General features: G+C 50.2%; 1 long non-coding RNA gene across 1 annotated transcript; it reads right to left on the bottom strand.

Moving 5' to 3' along the window:
- Positions 1-449: 449 nt before the first annotated feature.
- Positions 450-14,590, bottom strand: LOC124650639. The gene is made up of 2 exons (XR_006987084.1): positions 14,197-14,590; positions 450-791 (listed from the first exon to the last, which is right to left on the bottom strand). It is a non-coding gene; the product is annotated as an uncharacterized LOC124650639 (long non-coding RNA).
- Positions 14,591-20,838: the final 6,248 nt, after the last annotated feature.

Genomic DNA, 20,838 nt, shown 5'->3' with positions numbered 1-20,838 from the left:
AGGCTCCAATATCTCTTATGAGTTGTAACCTTCGGGATTGTAATCACACTGTTACTATTTAATACAATCCCGTTTGCCCCGCAAAAAAAAAAGTATTTCAACTTCTTCAGGCATTACAAGTAATAGAGTGCATAACTAGGAGTCTGCCCGGGCGTTCGGTCTGTTCGGTTTGCTCGGTCCGGTCTTTTCGGTCATTGAAAATTTCGGTCATCCAAGAATGATACCCATATTACCTTCGGTCTTTCGGTCTTTCAGTATTCGGTCTTCGGTCTTTTCGGTCCGGTCTTCGGTCATGACCATATAGACCAAACAAATAAAATGGCAGCTCAAGTATATAGAAAATGGCATCACATCAGGATGATCATTTCAGGCATTTAACTTCACAATTTGCAACACAAATGGAAGCACAATATCATACGTTAGCACTTGCCAGCACAAAATAGCAAATATTAAGTTTCAATCTCACATTCTCAAACAAACTTGACAAATAATAGTTGACAAGTGCACATAGATAATAGAAGTTGCAGGGAAGTGAACCATTCATCAAGCAACCTTGCTTGACTTGCCCAACGCCGCGGATGCATCGGCAGCAGAACCATCGGCCTTGCACTTCCCTCTCGTGCTTTTTCACCGAACTCTTGAACCAACTCTGTCGATGAAGCATATATGCATATGTAACATGGTTGATTGTGGCAGCAGCCAAAGTAAATAAATTACATGGTTAATTGTGTGTATATAACATGGGCAGGAACTGGATGATCTTTGCAGAGCAGATGCCATCGCCTCCAATTCTGAAACGCAAAAGAAGTCTGATTCTTATTAGACTCGGCAAGAAAGCAGCCCAACTATCTTAGCCTTTTACATATGACGTGAACCACACAAGGAAATAAAACAAAAAGGAGGATAACTAAGATATATGCTAGGGCAAATAAACTAGGTGATCAGACTCAACGTGAAGAACTAATTCTAGAGCAAGGCTAAAAGCAGATCTACATATGAACTAAAATAGTAAAATTCAGACTTGTAGTTTTATCAAGCAAGGTAACATGGGCTCCAACAAAGAGGGGTCTTACCAGGATATAGGTGAATTAAGAAAGTAACTAGCAGCATCATCAATCTCCCATTTTTAACAGCGATTTAGCAGGAGCAGAGTAGTAGCACATTACAGGAGGTAGGTGTTGTGGGTATACTTCATGGGTGTACCATCGACAGTGCCTAGATCCGGCAAGCCCGGGTGGCCCACAGACGGTGATGAGGCATGTGGCCCATCGGGCGGCCCAGTTGCTGTTGATCATGAAGGAAGAAGTCCAGCCCGGGATCAGCGGGCCGGATCCGTACCGACGTAGGAGTGACCCGGATCCATGGAGGCCCATGAGGGACCCGGATCCGGGACGACGAGTATGGAAGGCGGATCCGTGGCGTGCACGGCAAGATATTGTACCGTAGCTAGGCTATCCGTAATCCGGCTAGGACTCTCCATGTAAACCCTAGATCCGTGCGCCTTTATAAGCCGGATCCCGGGAGCCCTAGAGGCACAACCACAACTCATTGTAACAACGCGAAAGCGCCCGGATAATTCCGGACAAGCGGCGGTAGGCCCTGTCATCGTGCGAGGTGTTCCGAAGCCGGGTAACTCGCGTACCACCGTCCCGAGAGCACTCCGCCCTATGGCCCCTACTTCTTCTCCCCCTCGTGAGGATCCCTCCTCCGAGGTACCGTCGATTAGGCAACGACGGTTGGCGCCCACCGTGGGGCTCGTGGCGTGCGGAGGCCGGAACCGGGAGGGTTCCGCCATGGGAAGCTACGACGACACCATCGCTGTGGGGCGCGTCCTTTACGCCGGAAATCTGCCGATCGTCCCTCCGGATGAGTGCTTGGATTCCGGCTAGAACAAACCCCGTCAAGCTCTCCATCGTCCCAATTGGCGGCATACACATCTTCATCGGGGAAACCGTCGATTCCGACGGAAACCCGCTGGTAAGTAACACAGACGCGACCGCCGCAGAGCTGGACGCTGTCGCAAAGATCCGATCTGAGAAGCAGGAGCTTCCCAAGGAAGATTCCGCCTCGGATCTGGAAATTTCAAAGCCCACCCAATCCGCCCCCGAGCAGGAAACAAAGGTGGAAGACCAATGCAGATCCGCCTGGGTCTCCCAGGTGTTAGAAAAGCAGAGGTGCCACTTCGTACACTTCTTGGCCCATACCGCCGGAACCGCCCCTCAAGAAGACGGAGCTGGTCCTGAGCAGGAAGAGGCACCGGAACACAACGCGGATCCGGATCAGGCTGAGCTTGTCGGAGAGAGCGAGACTCCGGTTGAAGAGTCGATTTTGGGCAACCTGAGCCCAATTTCCGATGATACTCCCTCTACGGAATCTGATGACTTCGTTCGCAAGATAAGGGAATACGGATACAGTGATCAGCCCGAGGTCGACTCCGCCCAGCCTAAGCAGGTTCTCGCAACGGTAGCAGCGCTGGGACAAACTGGATCTGGAGACCAAGTCAGCCAATCCGACCCCCAACCATCCCATCAAGGATCTCCAATGTCTCGGGTGCGACCCCAAAGGGATTCTCCCTCGGAGGAAATCTTGTCAGCGAGAGGAGGTGGCCGCGCGAGCAGTTCTTAACACACCTATAACCCCGGGCGACGCCGCAGATCTGGAGGCCCTAGAGACCGCCAGAAAGGAAATGCTGGCCACAGCCAAGAGGCTCGCCGATACCGAAGCTGCGTTAAGGATAGGAAGGGCAGATCATGCAGCCTGGACGGAAAACTTCGAGAGACAGGACCGCGAGATTACTGCCACACTCGAGCTGGTCAAGAACATGAGGGCTGAGTGGGAGGTAAAGATGACCTATGCGCAGGCGGAGGCCGATCGAATTGTTAGAGAAGCAATTCCGCCTCGCAGAATACCCTTCAACACGCCCGCAGATCACCAGCCGCTGGAAACTCCAAAGGACAACATGCAGAAAGCAGCGGAATTGCTGAAGAAGAAGGACGAAGAAGTTGACATCAACTATCTCCGCACACTTGTCGCTTCAGCAATGCAGCAGCAGAGCAAGGCAGATACTTCGCGCAGGTTGGAATCCAATCCGGATAACTGTGTATCTACCGCGCAGAAGGACGACGAATCGCACACCGGATCCTCGGAGCGCAGAAGAAGGGCCAGGGAGCACCCAAATCCGATCCCCGTTCCGTCACAGACGCCTCCGTCGGATCCAAGGAAGGGAAAGGACGCGATGTACTCCGGAAGAGACAAATACCGCAACCCCTCACCTCCACCCAACGGTTACCCGCGACCCCTCGCCGCCGTAGTCCGGCCGGAAACACCAGGCCCATAGGGCATGGTGCGCTTGTTATCCGCGACAACGTGCTGCCAAGAAACGAGAAACGAGGGAGCGCTCGCCGGAACCTCGCCGGAATCGGAACAATGTTCATGAGCCCGAGCCCAGGAGGAGTCGGAATGAAGACCGCGGTCCAGAGCCTCGCCGGAACCGCGATCCAGAACCTCGCAGGAGCCGCGACCCAGAACCTCGCAGGAGCCGCGACCCAGAACCTCGCAGGAGCCGGGACCCAGAGCCTCGTCGGAGCCGTGACCCGGAGCCTCGCCGGAACGACCAGGGCAGCCAGCGCCAAGGCGAAGGCAGCCACAGGAGCCGGAGTCAGCACCAGGAAGGCCGAGGAGATTCGGATGGCGGAAGCAAGAAGTCAGACCGCCCACCTCGCAGGTCTCCCTCACCACCACCTAGCGGTGGCGGCGGAGGTGGAGGCGGAGGCAATGGCCGGAGATCTCGCTCTCGCTCAAAGTCTCCTCGCCACGGCTCGCGCGACGCACGGGACCGCCTTAACGAGTACAGAACCGACTACATTGGTCCGAAGTGCTTTGGCAGGATGATTCGAGAGGAACCAAAGCCAAGGATGAACCTCAAGCTACCCGGAAATCTGAAGCATTACGATGGCACCGAAAGGCCGGATACCTGGATTGAGGATTACTATAATGCTGTAACCTTCGCCGGAGGAACCCCTAACATCGCCTGCCGCATGCTTCAGTTGTACCTTGTAGGTCCAGCCCGGATCCGGCTCGGCGACCTTGAGAAGAATTCCATCTTTTGCTCTGGTTCGACTCGAAGAACGCTTTTGAGAAACACTTCAGGGGCACCTACAAGAGACCTGCCACAACAAGCGACCTACAGGCTTGCATCCAGAAGAAGGGCGAAACATCGAGGAATTTCCTCACCCGATGGTTGGCATGCAGAAACGAGTGCGAGAACGTCGACAACCGCACTGCAATGCACGCCTTCATTGGGGGCTTGCAGCGAGGAGGATTGTTGCGACACAAGCTAACTTGCTTGGTCAATGCAAATAAATTGACGTTGGATGACATGATCACCATCGCTAGCGATCACACTGCCGCCGATGACGACGCAGGCGGTGATCTCGCAGCTACAGCAATCCCCCTGCACCAACAAAAGAAGAACCGTGACAACGGCGGCAGCGACGACCATAAGCGCAAGAACCACGATGACCGAGAAGAGTGGTAGATCCGAGATGGTCGCCATGGCGTTTCAACGCGGAGGTCCGAGGAGGCGGAAGAGGACGCGGACGCGGAAGCGGAGCCGGCGAGGGGTCGGCAGCATACCTCCGAGGTCACTCGCTGCCGGATCCCGCGCACCGCAAACCTATGAGGAGTACAGAGACATGCCCTGCCTGGCCCATCTGGATCCGGTTACAGGGAAGTCCACTCATACTAACCGCAACTGCAAGTGGGTCAATGATCTAAAGAACGACCCGGAGGCCGGATACAAGCGCGCCCGGAAGCACCGCCCTCGCGGAAAAGGTGGCAAGGGCAAGAACAAAGACAAGGAGGACGATAGTTCCGAGGCGATGGATGAGGATGATAACTCGCCGGATCCCAAGGCAGGAGCCGCAGGTAAATCCAATCCATTCGACAAAAAGAGCGTGGGGGCTTACCACACTTTCCTCGGAACCCCAACGATACGCGCCTCCAAGTCGGCTACCCGGATCCCGAACGCCATAGTTCCGGCTGTGCCGCAGTACGTCAGGTGGTCGGAAATTCCGTGCACATTTGATCGGAAGGATCATCCCGCAATTGTGCCAAAGGAATGCTACGCCTTGGTTGTAAGTCCCCGCATAGACGGGTATGACTTCTCCAAGTGCCTCATGGATGGCGGAGCTAGCTTGAACATCATGTACCTGGAGACTCTAGAGCGGATGAACCTCACCAAGGAACAGCTCAAACATAGCACCACCGAGTTTCATGGTGTGGTTCCGGGTAAGAAGGCAAACTCCCTCGGCAGCATCACACTTCCCGTGGCTTTTGGCGATGTTCATAATTTCCGCGAAGAGAAGATCACGTTTGAAGTTGTGCCCTTCAAGAGCTCCTACCACGTCATCTTCGGCGAGGCCCACCTACCACAAGTTCCACGCAAGAGCGTGCTACATCTACAACAAGCTCAAGATTCCGGGTCCTAAAGGTATGATTACCGTATCCGGAGACTACAAAAAGGCTCATGAGTGCGAGTTAGGCGAAGCCGCCTTCGCGAGTCCGTGATATCCGGAGAAGAGGCCGAAAGGCTACGAGCCGCGGTGGATCCGGCCGAGATGCAGACCACCAAGAAGCAGATCTCCGAGCAGAAAACCTCCTTCAAGCCCGCGATAGAAACCAAGAAGCATGACCTCATTCCGGGTGACTCTTCCAAGCAGGTTTCAGTCGGAGCCAACATGGACCCCAAATAGGAAAGCGCGCTCGTCGAGTTCCTCCGCGCTAACATGGATATCTTCGCATGGCAACCTTCGACATGTCCGGAGTACCTAGGGAACTCGCCGAGCACTACCTCAACATAAATCCGGGGGCCAAACCGAGTGAAGCAAGCTATGCGACGCTTTGGAGATAAGAAGCGCCGCGCCATAGGAATGGAACTAGCAAAGTTACTAGAAGCAGGTTTTGTAATAGAAGTTATCCACACCGATTGGGTCGCGAATCCCGTCCTTGTACCCAAAAAGAACACTGAAATACTAAGAATGTGCATCGATTACTCTGGCTTGAACATTGCCCGAAGGATCCGTTCCCCTTGCCGCGCATTGACCAAGTCATTGATTCGACGGCGGGGGCGGAACTTCTGTGTTTTCTTGATGCGTATTCCGGGTATCATCGGATCCGGATGAAGGAATCCGACCAAAAGGCGACTTCATTCATTACCCTGTTCGGTACTTACTGCTATGTTACTATGCCCTTTGGTTTGAAAAATGCGGGTGCTACCTACCAACGTACGATGCGGCGGTGCTCGAAGGACCAAATCGGCCGGAACGTGCACGCTTACGTCGACGACATCGCGGTCATGACCCGGAAAGGATCCGACTTGATCGGCGACCTCACGAAACCTTCGACAACCTCCGCAGGTACAAGATGATGTTAAATCCGCTGAAGTGCGTTTTTGGCGTGCCAGCCGGAAAACTCCTTGGCTTCATAGTCTCTCACAGAGGCATTGAGGTTAACCCGGAAAAGATCAAGGCAATCCTATGTATCAAAAGGCCAACTTGTCTCAAAGATGTGCAACGACTAACTGGTTGTGTCGCAGCAATCAGTAGGTTTGTTAGCCGTCTTGGCGAGAAGGCACTACCTCTGTACAAGCTGCTGAAGAAAACAGACAAATTTGTGCGGGACGACGCAGCTGATGCAGCTCTTCGAGGGTTGAAGGAAATACTCACCTCCCAGCCTATCTTGGCAGCTCCAGTAGAGTCAGAGCCAATGCTCCTTTATCTGGCAGCTACCAACAAGGTCGTCAGCCTCGTCATTGTGGTGGAGCGAAAGGAAGAAGGTCATGAGTATGACGTCCAGAGACCTGTCTACTACATTAGCGAGGTGCCGACGGAATCAAAACGAGAGATATCCTCACTTTCGGAAGCTAGCTTATGGCGTGTTCCTAGGCAGCCGGAAGGCTGAGGCATTATTTCCAAGAGCATCCGAGTAACGGTCGTGAGCAAGGCTCCGCTGTCAACAATTCTCAACAACGCCGACGCAACGGGACGTACGGCTAAATGGGGCATCGAATTATCCGCCTTCGACATCGCTTACAAGCCAAGGACTGCGGTAAAATCCCGGGTTACGGCAGATTTTGTTGCGGATTGGACGAAGCTCCGGATGCAAGTCCGGAGCCGGAACCGAAGACATGGGTTATGCACTTCGATGGATCCAAGCAGCATCAAGGCTCGGGAGCCGGAGTCACCTCGAAATCCCCTACCGGAGAAGAAGCTGCGATATGTTACGCGGATCCACTTCGAAGCTACTAACAACATGGCGGAATATGAGGCTCTACTACACGGTCTGCGCATCGCTAAGGAAATGGGGATCAAGCACATCATATGCTTGTGGAGATTCCGACCTGGTGGCACAACAAGTAGCCGGAACACGGAACGCCGAGAAATTCCGTCATGGCGGCCTACGGAGACGAAGTTGACGAGATCGCCAAGAGCTTCCTCGGATACGAAGTCAAATACGTCGGGAGAGACGATAACACGGCGGCAGACATGCTATCCAAGCTCGGATCCGGCAGGAAACCAATTCCGCCTGGCATTTTCCTGGAGCATCTCCGGATACCCTCAGTTAAGGGCGCTAACCCGGAAAACCCAGAGGTGGCAGTGTCTCCGGCTAGGGAAGTGATGGCTATCATTCCGGCTTGGACCCAGCCTTTCTGGACTACCTCATCGATCGGAAGTTGCCGGAAGGACGAGGTCCTCGCACGACAGATCGTCGGACGAGCAAGAACCTACACAATAGTTGATGGTCGGCTCTACAAACGAAGTGCAGCAGGGGTATTTCTTAAATGCGTCTCCAACCAAGATGGCATTGAAATCCTCAGAGAGATCCACGCAGGGGATTGCGGGCATCACGCCGCTCCCAGATCACTCGTTGCAAAAGCTTTTCGGTTGGGTTTCTATTGGCTTACAGCTAAAGAAGACGCTGATAAAATAGTCAAGACCTGCCGCGGTTGTCAGTACTACGCTACTCAACCAAACGCTCCAGCCCAAGAGCTGGAGACCATACCTATCACCTGGCCATTTGCGGTGCGGGGGCTCGATATGGTTGGTAAGTTAAAAAGATCATCTCTCGGCGGTTTTGAGTACCTCCCGGTCGCCGTTGACAAGTTCAGACAAATGGATCGAGGCCAAGCCGGTGAGAAAAGCCGACGGTGCTACGGCACTAAAATTCGTCCGCGGCCTCGTGATGAGATTTGGCATCCCACACGAGCATAATCACGGATAATGGCACGAACTTCGCTCAAGGAGAATTGAGGGATTATTGTGAAACAATGGGGATACGGCCGGACCTCGCATACGTGGCTCATCCACGGTCCAATGGTCGGGTTGAAAGGGCTAACGGCCTAATATTATCGAGGAATTAAACCACGCCTTGAAGGACCGCTGCGACGAGCGGCTGGAGCTTGGGCTGATGAGTTGGAAGCTGTTACGTGGAGTTTACGAACTACCCCTAACAGATCAACGGGGTTTACCCCTTTTTCCTGGTATACGGATCCGAAGCCGTGCTTCCCTCCAGACATCATCCACGATTCACCGCGAGTTTCCGCCTACAATGAAGAAACAGTCGACGAGGCCGGACAGCTATCTCGTGGACCTGATCGAGGAAGCTCGGAACTTAGCCGACCGAGAGATCCACCATCTACCGGCAAAAGCTCCGACGTTATCACGGTCGTCGAGTTCGGAAACGCTCCTTCATGGCGGGAGACCTGGTCCTCCGCCTTCGACAGGTGAAAGACCATAAGCTGCAATCTCCATGGGAAGGACCCTTCGTCGTTAGCAAAGTGCTTCATAACGGGTCGTATTACCTTGTTGATTTCCGCGAGCTAAGGGATAGACTTGCTAACTGGCACCGGAAACGCAAGCGTGAGGATCCGGATGACATCTACGATGAAACAGATCGCCCTTGGAATATCGCACAGCTACGTCCTTTCTACACTTAGCATATATTTTTTCCGAGTTCTAAACTCTGTAATAGTTATACATGATCAATGAAATAAAGCTTTTGGTTCACTCTTTGAGTCTTTTACCTCCTTTACTTGTTCATTTTAGATCGTGTATGTTTTTTCCGACTAAAACCGCAGAGCTGGATATTTCCGCCTAGGCGTGTATGAAAGTTGTGATTTTCAAAATCGTCCTTTAGGACGTAAGCTTAAGTTTTACGATTAAGTTGTTATTTGTTGCGAACTCGTGGATTCCTAGTAGCGATTTCCGGCACCTATGCACGGGGGCTTGTTTCCGCGGTTATGGACGGACTGCCATTGGGCTTCATCGCCGCCAGCGAGCGTTTCCGGCTAAGGTTTTCCGGCTCGTGGAAGGTCAAGCGGGCAAGCCGGAAAATAACGAAGTCGGCACTTGCTTTCCGACATAAAACGAAACATGCACATAATACTTAACGGATAGCGGGATAAGTGTTTCCGCCCCATGCATAATCGTTTCGTTCCTAGCTACTTAAGAATTTAAAGTCTTATTACAAACCCTCGCCGGGGCCAAAATGATGCAACTTGTTTCATTGTTTCAAACAGGAACTCTACTCGGAGTCCTCCTCTTCGATTCTTTGGTAGCTGGAGCCGTCGTCGCTGCCGCCAGATCCGGCTTCAGAGTCGTCTCCAGAGTTTTCTCCGGAGTGCTCGCTGCTGGACCCGGATCCTTCCCCATAATACTCTGGCTCGCCTGCTTCCTCCTCTGCATTGGAAAAACCTTCGGGCAGATTGTGCTGCTTGTACCAGAACGAGTGATCCACTCGCCTGACAAACAGCTCTTCATAGCCTTCGGTTCCGCGAGAGGCGCTCATGTCGGAACTCTCGGGGGCTCCGCGTGCAACTTGCGCCGAGGTTGAGTGAGGGAAGAAAGCCTTGCGGGTGGCCAAGACTAAGGAGGCGGCTCCGCGTCGTCGAAGACTTCTGCCGGTCCTTGATGAACTCCGGCACCTGTCGCATGAGTTTGGTCATCGTGTCGATGGCTCGTGGTTTTGGCCTTCTTCGGCGACAGAGCCGTGGCGATTCCACGACAGGCTCCAAACAGCGCATCAATTGAAATCCGCGCTTCATCGTACGCCTCCGTCCTCGTCAGGTTTGAGTCCTTTGTCCACTCAAAGCCGAGGCTTGCTGTGAAAGAGAGAGGTTCAGTTCCGTCAGAGAAAACATGCAAGGTGGTCGGAGCAACGACGCGGAAAAATGCTTACGAAAGATAAGCTTGTCAATGGCTTCCGCCTCCGCTTCTAGGGCTTTGTTCTTGGCAATTATGGAGATCACGCGGCCTTGGCTTTTCTCCAGCTTGTCGATCAGTTCCGCCTTCTCACGGGCATGCTTCTCGGAGAGCTCCTTCCTCGCCTCAGTCTCTTTGCTTGAAGATTCTTTCATGAAGTTTTGGAGGGACTCGTTCTCCGCCTCAAGCACCTTGACCTTGGCGGATAGTTCATCAAGCGAGGAATGCTTGGCAGTTTCTTCTGAAAGCAGAATTGAACATGTTATGCACCCTGAACAACTGTCAGCACAAAAAAAAGTAAAGATCCGGATCTCGTACCTTGAAGTCGGGTCTCAAGCAGCTGGATAGCCTTTCGGCTATTTTCCGCGTGTTCGCGCGATCCCTCGATCTCCTTGATTTGCTCCGGCACGTGAATGCGCAAATCTTCGTGCGGTTTCCGCGTGGGCGAGAAGCGACGAGAGAGTTAGTCGGATATTAAAATGCGGGGGCTGGCGAAGATTTCAAAGGCTTGGATAAACATTTCAAATTTCCGCCTAACAGTACATTTGGAGAAAGCATCGGCTAATACATGTTACACGGAACTATATCACCCAATGCTTGGGGGCTAGTGTTACCTGCCGCACTTCCTTGTGCTTGGCGAAAAATTCCTTCAGGCTGTCCTCCAGTTCCGCGAGATAACCCACCTCCTCTTCCGGCTTCCCCCATACCTTATTCAGCATGGCGGAAACTTCCGCGTGACGCTCGGCGAGGGAAAGTTTTTGGAGGGATGGAGTTGGCTCGAGGCTGACTCGGGTCGCATTGGTAACTTGGAGGAGCTTGACCTTTTGCTCTTGCTCTTCCTCAATAGGTCCCGCGAAAGCGGAACTTGGTTGATCTGGTGGAGGAGTGGGTGAGGAGGTCCCCTGGGCGGAGTCGCCATGGTGGGCGGGGTCTTCCGGAAGGTCATCAAGGTCAATGATGTCCTTCGGATCCGGCTTGCTGGCAGATGAAGCTTTAGGCGGAACTTCCACCTCAGGAGTGATAGGGAAGGAAGCCGGAGATGGTTTGGCCTTCTTCTTAAGGACCCTTGGGGCCTTGGGAGGCTGGCTTCCGGAACTTCAGGAAAACATACAAATATAAGAGCGAGTGTTAAACCAGAACTTGGGTCTCGGAAGAAGACGCTTACCCGGAAGGCTTGAAAAAGTGCTGGATGGCAGGCTGCCCCTTGTTGCTGGTATTAATCAGCGCGAGGCGCTTCTTTTCCGCCTCAGCTTTCCGGGTAGCCGCGATGCTGAGCGTTTCGCGGGGGCGTTTCGCGTGAGGGCTGGAAGGGGCTGGCTTCTTCCTCTTCGCGGGACGTGGAGCTTCAGGAGCTTCCGCCTCTGACGTGGCTTCCGGATCCGCGTGGCCGGTGGATGGGACTCGGAGGAGAGTTCCGAGTTGATTTTCCTCAAGCGCCTCGAGCTAGTTCAAAGTTACACTTAGCCAAAAGTTTGAAGAAAAGCGATAAACCAGTCAAGACGATGTACCGCAGTTCCGGATCCCTCCGTGTGGATGTCTTTGTTGCATACGTGAACGTGGAGTTCACGTGGGATTTTGATGAGGACCCGGATCCTCTTGTCGATGGCGTCGGCGGAGAGATTATCCTTGGTGGCGCGCATCGGATCGTCGCGCCCTGTGTATTCAAACATCAGGCGGTCCCGATGTTGCAGCGGCTGGATCCGCTTCGTGAACCAGGAGAGGGTTAGGTCTTTTCCCGTCAGCCCCTCCTCCGTAAGCTTGCGGATCCGCCCGACGGCGCGGGTCAGCGCGAGGCGAGTCGGAGAAGTGGGGGCAGTGCGTCCATGACGGAAGCTCGGTGGCGGGGCAGTTCTTGAAAGGTGGTAGCTTCTTGTCGCTCGCGGGGTCGGAGGCGTCCTTCAGATAGAAGAAACCCCCAGACCAGTACCTCGCGGATTCGTGGCGGTCGGTCGGGGGGTAGACGCGGCCCGGGCGGATGATGAAGGTGACAGATCCGCAAGTCGCCAACTCGGAAGTTTGGCGGATCTTCTCCTTCTTCACAGAAAAGTAGTATTGGAAGAGAGAAAGCTCTGGGGTTACCCGGAGGTGGCCTTCGCAGAGAGCGACGTGGTTGCTGATGGCGAGCACGCTGTTCGGAGATATGTTGTGGGGTTGGAGTCCGTATGTCTTCAGAATCTCCCGGAAGAAATCCGAAGGCGGAAACGAAAATCTGCGCTCCACTAGTGCCTTCGTCAGCACCATCTCGTCGTCCCTTGGAGCTGGAGCTGGTTCATTCGGAACTGACCTCCAGCTTCCGGGTTGCAGGAAGCCTTCCGACTCGAGATTCTTTAATTCCATCTCGGTGGTGGTGCAGGGCCACCACTTCCCCTTAGCTTCGGAGTCGCGCTTCCGAGCTTTTGACTTCTTGGCAGCTTCTTCTGTTTGCTGCTCCGACTGGCCCGCCCCGGAGGTTTTTTCCGGGTGCGCGGAGGTCCCCTCAGTCTCCTTGCCGGAATCCTTTGAAGGATCCAACCTGATGGGAACAAAGGGAGGAGGGGCGGAGGAGATTGGCGTCGCCATGATCGGTTCCGAGCTCGGAGGCGGAGTCGTTGAAGACATCTGAAGAAAAAGGTTGGCGGAAACTTTCCTTAGTCGGATCCCACTTCGTCTTCCCCAGGTTCATCCCTACCAACTACGACGCGAAGTTTGAGCTCGAGGGTTTACCGTAATGGCGCGTGCGGTGGTCGGAGTTGCCGGCGGCGAGTTTTTCGCGCAGTAGGTTCGCCGGAGTTAAGAACACGAAGAACACTGCGGCGGAGGGCTCGCTCCGGCGATGCTCCGGCAGCTTTCCGGCGGGTTCCGGCGCGGCGGAGAAGAGGTTCACGGGCGGCGCTCGGAAGAGAGGTGAGAAGGGGGTGAATGAGGGGTAAAGGGGTCGACGGCTGATATTTATAGGCTGAGGGGATAAGATTCGTGTTCCGCATCCTGTGGTCGGAACGCAAACGTCGCGCCGTTGGATGCGTGACACGTGTCCCAAACCCTAGCGGTAAAAATGGCTAGAGATAAGTTACCGCGCGAATCGCGCGAAAATGGCGCTAGAATTGGCGGAACCGTTTGAGTCTTTTAAGATTCCGGGTAATTGCGTGAAGATAAGTTGGCTCTCGTTCGCGAGCAGGGAGTAACCCGGAAATGTTCTTTGGAACGTCGATGGATGAAGTCCCGCGAGGATGAGAGCATTTTCCGGCTGTAAGTTGGAAAAAGAAGAAAATGCAAAGTTGGAGCTCTTCAAGTTTCTCCGCGTTGCCGACGATGCCGGAAACCTAAGGAGCAAGCATGGCGGAAACTGCAGGCGAAACTCGGAGAACTCTGGGGGCTACTGTTGTGGGTATACTTCATGGGTGTACCATCGACAGTGCCTAGATCCGGCAAGCCGGGTGGCCCACGGACGGTGATGAGGCATGTGGCCCATCGGGCGGCCCGATTCTTGTTGATCATGAAGGAAGAAGTCCAGCCCGGGATCGGCAGGCCGGATCCGTACCGACGTAGGAGTGACCCGGATCCATGGAGGCCCATGAGGGACCCGGATCCAGGACGATGAGTATGGAAGGCGGATCCGTGGCGTGCACGGCAAGATATTGTACCGTAGCTAGGCTATCTGTAATCCGGCTAGGACTCTCCATGTAAACCCTAGATCCGTGCGCCTTTATAAGCCGGATCCCGGGAGCCCTAGAGGCACAACCACAACTCATTGTAACAACGCGAAAGCGCCCGGATAATTCCGGACAAGCGACGGTAGGCCCTGTCATCGTGCAGGTGTTCCGAAGCTGGGTAACTCGCGTACCACCGTCCCGAGAGCACTCCGCCCTATGGCCCCTACTTCTTCTCCCCCTCGTGAGGATCCCTCCTCCGAGGTACCGTCGATTAGGCAACGACAGTAGGGGATGGCTCGGTTTCTTACATTGCAAACATAGGAGAAGAGGAGCCACGGGCAGAGCTGCATCTGCGTGGTGGTGTGGCCTGTGACGGAGGTCCGGCAGCAGCGCCCAAGGTCGGAGATCCGGCAGGGTCGCGACCAGGTGGCGCGGCTCGCTGCCGGCGGCCAGGTCGACGGTTGGCTGGCAGCGCTGCGGTGTGGCCGGCGACCAGGGATGGAGAGGCAGGCTGATAGATGTGCTCCCGTGGCGGCGCTACGGCATGTCCCCTCCTCGCTGTTGGCTAGGTCAACAAGAACAGAAGTGAGATAAGAAGGGGAATCTAGAGAAACGTTGAGATAATCCGTGCGCTGGGGAAGAATGGCCGGTCTCTTCGGGCAGTTCGGTCTCCCGGCAGCGACGACCGAACAGCCCCAGATTATTTCGGTCACTGAAATGACAAGACCGATCGACTAACCGAAGACCGAAGTTTTGCTAAGTTCGGGTTCGGTCTCGGTCAGTTCGGGTTTGGGCTTCGGGTACCGAAGACCGAAGTTTTGCTAAAAGAAAAGATTTTAAAAATGTTCAAATTTGGGAACTATTCAAATTTAAAAAATTTACAACCTTACAAAAATAGAATTTAAAATTTGTTCAAATAAAAAATGTTCATCTTAAATTTGTACATTTTTTTAAAAAAAAAATTTAATTAATTTTTAAAAGAGATATTTTTGTAAAATGTTCATATTAAAAATATAGTTTTTTAAAAATATTTTTGAAATATAAGAATTGTCCAAACTAGAAAATTGTTCTAGTATGCAATTTTCGAATTTCAAAAATTGTTCAAATTTTTAAAATGTTCAAATTCGAAAATTGTTCATATATAAAAATATTAAATTTTCGAAGATAATTTTTTAATTTTGAAACTACAGATTTAAAAACGTTTTAGCTTTTAAAAAATACTAGCAAAAGTGCCCGTGCGTTGCACCGGGTAATAAATTGTTAAATTGTTATCATTACAGCATAATGACATGCAAAGAATAAAATAATAGTAAAAATTATGTGTAGTTTTACCTCCTCAACACTGCACATATGATATCAACGCCGGATGAACGCAGGCAGTACGCATCTCCCATCCACATCTTCGTGACCTTGTCGATCCGACGTGCGCTGAATGTTGATCCCATCACGCTTGCACCGCTCGGCAAGTTTGGTTGCAGCGACGGAGGTGTCGTGTGAGATGCTCGGCCTTAGGATGTCCCTGAGCTTGGAAGTCGTGGGGAGACAACACCGCTCACAAAAAAATGATGGCTGACGGCTAGATGATGATGATCAGCTCGGTGCTCCTGTGGAGACGCGACGTCCTATGTATCCTTGTTTGGATCCAATTGCTCCTCGTCCTAGTCTTCAACATTGGAGTCACAACATTTTTTTTGCTAGCCATGGCAAGCCGCGCGGCGGCAAAGCAAACCGATCGAGGGTTAGTGGAGTTTTTCTATTGGCGAGGCATATAAGTATTTGAGCGCACGCTTGGCTAGGTTCGAGCCGATCTCTGTTTTGTGAACAAGCTCATATTGGATTCGAGGCTTTAGAGATGGACTATTGTGATGCCTAGCATGTACACAAACTCGACGGAAACTCACGGAAGAAGAGAGAAATGTTCTGACATTCTCTTTCCCGACCAGTACTACCCGCCTCGTTTCCCACCAACAAGGGTCTGATGGTCCGCCCTCCCCCAAATCCTGCACGGTGTCGCCTTCCACGTGCTTCCTCCATTGAGCGGGCGCATGTCGGATTTTCGGTGAAAACTAAAGATAATTTCCAACAAAAATTCTGTCTATTGAAATTTTCGATGAACCACCCTCCCCTCCCACGTGCTTCCTCCATCGTGCGGATGCCTGTCACATTTTTCAGTGAAAACTGAAGATAATTTCCAACAAAAATTATATTTATTTATTTTTTAAAATAAAATACGTCATCCACAATGAGGAAGATCAAATATGTGCATGTATTTTGGCTGCTGACGTATGCAGGATTTCCATCTATTCTGGTTGGACTGAGCGTAGGCAGTTGGATGGCATCTTAGCTCTCGTGCTCCCTCGACCGTCGGCACCAATTTCCTCCACCAACATCAGAGATTCCAGTTCCTTCATCCTCCTCTGAATTTCTATCATGCGCCGCCAGCACGTACACTCATAAACACAAACGCTAGTGCGTGCTCTCTACCAACACCGATTGATGGATCATCTGTTTCATTCGCTAATTGGACAGTGTCAGGAAGATGAAACCGCGGCGCAGATTTCTTGATCATCGAGAGATTGATTTTGCACACACATAATTTTATCCTAACATGCTAGCATAATTGATTGCTGTTTTGCAAGTGGCCTCTCTAATTTACTGTTTAGCACTGCTTTAGAGTATTATTGTATCCTCACAGCATGAATGAAATCACAGCATCTGTATTCTTTTACTGTCAGCACATATCTCTCTGGCTGCATCTCTACCCCTGTCGTGACCCACTCATCCCCTTTGGAGCCCATCACCCCCTGCACACCTCTGCTATCGGCACTCCCCTCCCCATATTCCTCTTCCACCGGCCTCCTCCCATCCCCGGCGTGGCCGGCCAGGATCCCCTTCAACACCTCCCCATCTGATTTCCTCCCACCTGTAGTAGCTGGAGGAGGAGCTTGCGGAGGGGCGTGCCCAGGAGCTTGGAGCAGGCGTTTTCGGCCCCGGCCTTCAATTCGCCGCCCACCTCGGCGGGACGAGTCACACCTGCAGCTGGAGGAGCGAGCGGGGGCACGCCTGCTCCCCCGGTCTTCAATCCGCCGCTCTCCCCGGTGGGACGAGTTGCACCTGCAGCTGGAGGAGGAGCGAGCGGGGGACGCGCCTTGATCTCCGGCCAGAGGAGCACCTGCAGTTGGAGGAGGGAGTCCCCGCGCCTCGATTTGTCGTCCTGGCCACGCTCGGGAGCTCGCAGCAGTTCGGAATTTTTCTAATCGAAGCGATGCATACTGAGTGCTATATAATCATACGATTTGGGCCATCGTCCAAGTCGATTTTGCCTGTTCACATAATCTTCATTCCCCCATCTGAGCCATCCAAGTATTCCTCTCCCAAATTGATCATTAGCTCTTAGATCTGTTGCTGCTTACATCTGTTGTTGCTTATGCTTTCCTCGGCGACCTGTTGACATCCACGAAGCCTGAGTATATGAACAGGAAAAACTCCGCGTAAAGATGCGAGGTGGTACTAATTTAGACATATCTTTTGATTAGATATTGATTACGTGGTTATAATCGGTGGGATGCGGAGCTGGAGTGCTCGTGGCCCATCATGGCCCAAACGGGGACAAAACTGCGGGTCTGAACAGTGCGGAATGAGGAGAACAAAATCGAAACGTTTTCACTTAGCCGTGGCGGTGGTGGGTTATTTGTTGTGTGGTGGGAGGGTAAAACGGTCCAAAAAATTGTTGGACGAAAATTTTGGTAGAAACCTTAGCTCCTTTATTATTAGGTATAGATAAAAAGAAAGGCAGAAAAGAAATAAAAAATGAAAAAATAAAGAAAACGTGAAATAAAATGTTGGGCCGGCCCAAACCACCCACCTGGGGTTGTGCGGCGCCTGGTCCGTGCCGACAGCATCCCGGGAGCGCATATTGACCGCTTTAAGCGGAGCGGGCGAGTGGCTCCGCATAGCTTTTTTCGAGAGATCGGATTTGATGGGCTCAGCCCATTTTAGTGTTGCTAATGTGTATCTGTTCCCGCATGGTCTGTTTACAACATGAAACTCTCTCAAAAACAAAAGTTTCAACATAAACAGTGTCTCCCGATTTTGCCTGAGGGAGTTCCCCCACACGTGACCACTTTTGCATGGCTTAACTTTTATCATTTCGTTATCTGTATTCGAACGCGCGAAGTAGAAATATTTTGTGCAGTATAAAAAAGTACATACATGCTTCACCATATAAAACAGTACAAAATAGGCTCCCCGCATGAGTGTAAATGAAACTACTGTTAAACATTCAGCCACTTCAGAGTACAACTTCAGAGAGATTACAAAAACCTGTAACAAACACTTTGAAAAAAAATTACAAAGTGCTTCCTTGGACATAAGAAATTTTTAGTTGCTGTAGTCTTCTGGCAAGCATCAGCACTCCATTTTCTGATTATGTGGATAAGCAAAAATTGAAAGTTAATGTAAAGCATGCATTTATACAACAAAGTAAGAGTTTCAACTTCGTCAGGCATTACAAGTAATAGAGTGCATAACTAGGAGCTTACCTTTTTCGCCTTGAACTGATTGCACCTTCTTCAATCGATTTTCGCCTTGAACATAAATCGAAACATCATTTTTTAACCTTAAACATATATCTTCAGTTTCCCTCATGAACAATTTTCGTCCTTTACAAGTATTAGGGTGCATAACTAGGAGCTTACCTTTTTCGCCTAGAACTGATTGCACTTTCTTCAATCGATTTTCGCCTTGAACATAAATCGAAACATCATTTTTTAACCTTAAACATATATCTTCAGTTTCCCTCATGAACAATTTTCGCCTTGACCGGATTCCACCTTGAACAGATTTGCCGCCTACAATGGATTCCACTTTTAACGGATTATCGCTTTGAGAATGTATTAAAAGATGAACGGTTTAAACATTTATGTTAGTTGAATGAATTTCCTCCTTGAACGTACTTGAAAAAAGTTCCACCTTGAATGGATTTCGGCCTTGACCGGTTTTCCACCCGTAAGCATTTATGAACGGTTTCCCTCCATAAACGGTTTCCACCTTCAACGGATTCCATGTTCAATGGATTTCCGTCTTGAACGGATTCCACCTTTAACGATTTTCGCCTTGAACATCTATAAAAGATTTGAATGGTTTAAACAATTATGTTACTTGACCGGGAGATCCACCTTGAACGTATTTTCGCCTTGAACCTACTTGAACCGAATTCCACCTTGAACAGATTTCCGCCTTGAACATTTTGAAAAATGTTTTGAACCTTAAACATACATGAATGGTTTCCCTCCATGAACGATTTTCGCTTTGAACATTTATGAAAAAGAACAAAAATTCCATGCTCGAACATTTTTAATATTGAAAACAATTGTTTTGAACCTTATACATTTATGAATGGTTTCCGTCCATGAACGATTTTCGCCTTGAACATTTAATAGGTACTTGAACCGAATCCCACCGTGAGCGGATTTCCGCCTTGAACATTTATGGAAAAGAACATATTCCATGGTTAAACATTTCTGAATGTTGAAAAAATGTTTTGAACCTTAAACATTTATGAATAGTTTTACACCATGAACATATTTTTGCCTTGAAAATTTATAAAAACAGGTGAATGGTTTAAACAATTATGTTATTTGAACCGGAATTCCACCTTGAACGGAGTTCTTCATTTAGCGTACTTGAACATAGTTCCATCTTGAACGGATTTCCGCCTTGAACTGATTCCACCTTCAACGAATTTTTGCCTTAACATAAATAAAAACATCATTTTGAACCTTAAATATATATAAACGGTTTTCCTCCATGAATGATCTTTGCCTTGAACGGATTGCACCTTGAACATATTCCACCTTGAAAGGATTTGCCGCCTTGAACGGATTCCACCTTTAATGGATTTTCTACTTGAGAGTTTATTAAAAGTTGAATGGTTTAAACATTTATGTTACTTGAACGGATTTCGACATTGAACATACTTGAACGGAATTCCACCTTGAGCGGATTTCTGCATTGATTGGTTTTCCGCCCCTAAGAATTTATGAACGGTTTCCCGCCATGAACGGTTTCCACATGAACGGATTCCTGCCTTCAAGGGATTCTGCCTTTAACAATTTTCGCCTTGAACATTTATAAAAGAGTTGAACGGTTTAAACAAGTATGTTACTTGACCGGGAAATCCACCTTGAACGGACTTCTGTCTTGAGCGTACTTGAACCGAATTCCCTCTTGAACAGATTTCCACCTTGAACATTTATAAAAATAATAAAATCCATGGTTGAACATTTTCTGAATTTTGAAAAAATGTTTTGAACCTTATACATATATGAACCATTTCCCTCCATGAACGATTTTCGCCTTAAACATTTAACATGTGCTTGAACAGAATTACACCTTGAACGGATTTCTGGCTTGAACCAAATTTTGAAAAAAAAAATTCAACCTTAAACATTCATGAACGGTTTTCCACCATTGAACGGATTTTTCGCCTTGAAATTTTGTAAAAAGATGTGAACGATTTAAACATTTGTTTCACTTGAACGGGATTTCCATCTTCAACAGATTTTCGCCTTGAACATTTATGATAAAAGAACAATTTCCATCCTTAAACATTTTTGTATTTTGAAAAATGCATTTTTTCCATCCTCAAAACATTTTTTTTTTTGAATTTTGAACGGTTTCCCTCCATGAACGAATTCCACCTTCAACGGATTCCATTTTCAACAGATTTCCGTCTTTAGCGTACTTGAACAGAGTTCCATCTTGACCGGATTTCCGCCTTCAACTAATTTCACCTTCAACGGATTTTTTCCTTAAAAATTATAAAAGAGTTGAATGGTCTAAACATTTATGTTACTTGAACGGGAAAATCTACCTGAACGGATTTCCGTCTTAAATATATTTGAACCGAGTTTCACTTTGATCAGTTTTCCAGCTTGAACTTGTATGTA

Source organism: Lolium rigidum, chromosome 4 (assembly GCF_022539505.1).
Source record: "Lolium rigidum isolate FL_2022 chromosome 4, APGP_CSIRO_Lrig_0.1, whole genome shotgun sequence".
Classification (NCBI taxonomy): Eukaryota; Viridiplantae; Streptophyta; class Magnoliopsida; order Poales; family Poaceae; genus Lolium; species Lolium rigidum.
Note: the sequence above shows the minus strand (reverse complement) of the source record. Positions and strands in the feature narration are given on the sequence as shown.